General features: G+C 33.0%; 1 long non-coding RNA gene across 4 annotated transcripts; it reads left to right on the forward strand.

Moving 5' to 3' along the window:
• Nucleotides 1-774: 774 nt before the first annotated feature.
• Nucleotides 775-2,853, forward strand: LOC148253268 (uncharacterized). 4 transcript variants are annotated; one of them, XR_015821604.1, is made up of 3 exons: nt 775-936; nt 1,214-1,379; nt 2,631-2,853. It is a non-coding gene; the product is annotated as an uncharacterized LOC148253268 (long non-coding RNA). The 4 variants fall into 4 exon arrangements; XR_015821603.1 differs by lacking the exon at nt 2,631-2,853 and adding an exon at nt 1,582-1,866 and having other exon boundaries at nt 1,214-1,400; XR_015821602.1 differs by lacking the exon at nt 2,631-2,853 and adding an exon at nt 1,582-1,865 and having other exon boundaries at nt 776-936.
• Nucleotides 2,854-3,074: the final 221 nt, after the last annotated feature.

Here is a 3,074-nt window from a genome sequence, read left to right on the forward strand (position 1 = left end):
CAGAGGGGTCCATACTGGAAGGGTTGAGAGATATGGTTCACCTTTATACTAGAAGGAGTATCGAGCGATGGTGTATTTGGCGCCCATTACTGGACAGGATATGGGCACAGCCGAGTAAATTGACAAATCTAAATATTGGCTTCACGAGTAGGGGAATATCCCTATGAACCCCCAAGGGTCCCAGTAAGCAGGTAAAAATAGAGAATGACCGATTTTACTTACTCGTATAGGTAAGTATGGAAATAATGTTTTGATATTAAATGAATTTACTTATATTAAGATTTTCATTAGTTGTTTTGTGATTTTTACGAATATTTATTTTCCGTATCAGTTATTAGTATGATATTTTTATTGGGTTAATGTACTTCAGTCTTCTATTAATCATTTTAGATCAAAAGAATCAAGATCCAGATTCCAATCAGCAATAAGGTTGTGAGTAGTTTACTTCCTAAACCTCTTTAAGAGCTAGTGGAGGTTAATCCTTAGGACATTTATTTATTTGTTTTAAATCATTTTTTTTTTCACGAACCGCTGTAATAGAGGCATTCCCATAATTCTATTGTCATTTTAATTTACTGTGTAAAGAATGTAAACTCTAATATTATTATTTGTTTTCGCATTTAAAAATATAAATTCATTTTTCTAAATTCTGGATCATTACAGATAAGGCGTAGTATTTAGTATAGAGACGTTGCTATTCACATATTATTCTTGTTAAATATTAATTTTTTGGGAAATAATGTTTTATTTAGAAAATTAAAGCTCGTGTGTTTGGATGACTTGGTTAAGATACTGGATGTTTTAAGCAGTGGCTAGTGATGGATAGGGCAAGAACGCAGTGGAAAAGGTATAAGACAATGCTTGTTAATGCCGAGACTGAAGAAAGTACTGCTGAAGGCTATTCCGATGATGTACAGGGGAATGCAATAATATCAGGTTTTCTGTTGCTTTTATTTGTCAAACAAATCAATCACTTCCGTACAAAACCACTGAGTGTTAAAATTATCTTTTTGTTCCAAAAGCAAAACAAGAATATCATTTACTCTGCAGTAACGCTGTTGCTCATATTAACTATTATTCATGTCTATCACTTAAATACTGTATGCCATCATGCTTTCATGTTTGTTCACTTTCATTTTCAGCTTTATCCCTTTCAGCAGGCTTTATTAAATATGAATTTTACTAGTAACTGAAATTTGTCACTGTATTTCAGACCAAGAAGCTCTTAATCGTATTCCTTTGCGAGGGAATGGGGCTAATCAATCCTCTCTTCCAAGTGTTTTGGAAGAGGACAGCATCATGGACGCTGTTGGAGTTGTTCGTTGGACACTGAAGGACACATTGCATCTGGGGCGTCCAGTGGTAGTGTTGCACTGAAGGTAGTAGTTAATTCTTAAAAGGTATTATTCTGGAGTAATTACGTTGGTTGTGGGAATATGTAATTTCTGTGTCTTTCGAAAAAAAATATAGCAGGTTAGTGGGTGCATGGGATTAGCACCCATGTACGGTTCTGGTTGTTGGCCTTGTCGAAAGGACCTTTTAGGGCTCCATTTATGGTTGGGTGTTGTGTTATTGGTGCAGGAGAATACTTGATGAAAGGCTTTGCAGCTCGGGAATGCTGTCTTGTTATCACCGTATTATTACTTTCCATTACATATTGTTTCACGATTTGAAAGAAATGCAAAACCCTTTTTGTTTATTCTAGTCTGTTGCATGTCATGTCTTTTATCTTAGCTTGTTTCATGATTCTCTTTCTTGAATGTCTGCAGATTTTTTTGTAATATTAAACCTATTGCATCTAATTTTGATGTTACTTATCTTAAACTCTCTGCACTTTTAATTAATTTGGGCACAATCAAGTTTGACTTGAAATTTGTATTCTGTGTTTGTCAAATGTATGCATGGATTGGTCATTTGGTTGGCTAATTTTAAGGTGAATTCCCCAGGAAAATGTACAGACTAGAATAATTTGACTGTCCATATGCAAAATAAAGTGCAAATAAAATATCTTTTTTCTTTTCGTGGAAAGTTGACGAGTACTCTGGTAAAAGTTTAGATGATGGGGCTGGTAGCTTTGCATGTACTGATGCTTTTTGTGAATTAATCAAAAGAAGTTTTGTCCAAGGAAAAGATAATTTGAAAACTTTCCCTACTCTTTAATCCTTAGCTTACACTCATTTGAATGACTGAGGAAGGTGAAGTTCTATTATTAGAAGACAGGTTCACTAATTGATTGTGTGCAAGACAAATAGGAATTTAGAACTTCAATTCTATCTTTAAACTCTCATAATTTCATTTGGTTGAGAAAAAGTTTTAACGAAAGCTAAATATCATCTAAAACTGACTTGTTCTGATCTTTAAAGGCAAGTTGCCAGAGATTTATTATTTATTTTATATGGACTTCCTTGATCATTTACACAGCCTTAGCTCTCCAAGTGACACTGTTCATTGCATGCATCTTAATTTTATGGTGTAGAATAAAGTTGATGGATGCATTTTATACCATTTCCCTCTTTTGTTCTTCTTGACTTCTTGACATATTTATGGCATAGGATAAAAGCTAAACATCATACCATTGCTCACAGCATAGAATCTTCTTTAACAATTCTTTCTCATTTCCTTGTCAACAGATATTTTCATTGTCGGCGGCGTATATATGTGACGTGGGGAGCTTCAGGATCAAAAACACTTTTGATCGTGAAGCCACTATATTTAGCATGTAGAAATTCAATTATTTAAATCAAACATTCCCTACTTGAATCATATTTAATAAAGTGAATACTGTCAAAATAATCGAGAAAATAAAAAAGAATTGAAAAGATAATACGGTTTACCCAATAAGCCGATTCAAAATCTTTCGACTCAATAAGATGGTTAAAACAACATTCTGTTGAAAAACACTAAAAAATTGGTAAAACTAATTTAGCAACAAAGCTGAAATTTATTCTCAAATATAAAGTTGTTTTACAGTCTAATGGTGAGACCTATTGTTGATATTTAGAGAAAAAAATAATAATTTTATTTTTCACACTTTACGTTATTACACTTAAGATATTTATAAAATTTTTAATATA

Source organism: Carica papaya, chromosome 6, assembly GCF_054855325.1.
Source record: "Carica papaya isolate Zhongbai chromosome 6, ASM5485532v1, whole genome shotgun sequence".
In the NCBI taxonomy this organism is placed as follows: Eukaryota; Viridiplantae; Streptophyta; class Magnoliopsida; order Brassicales; family Caricaceae; genus Carica; species Carica papaya.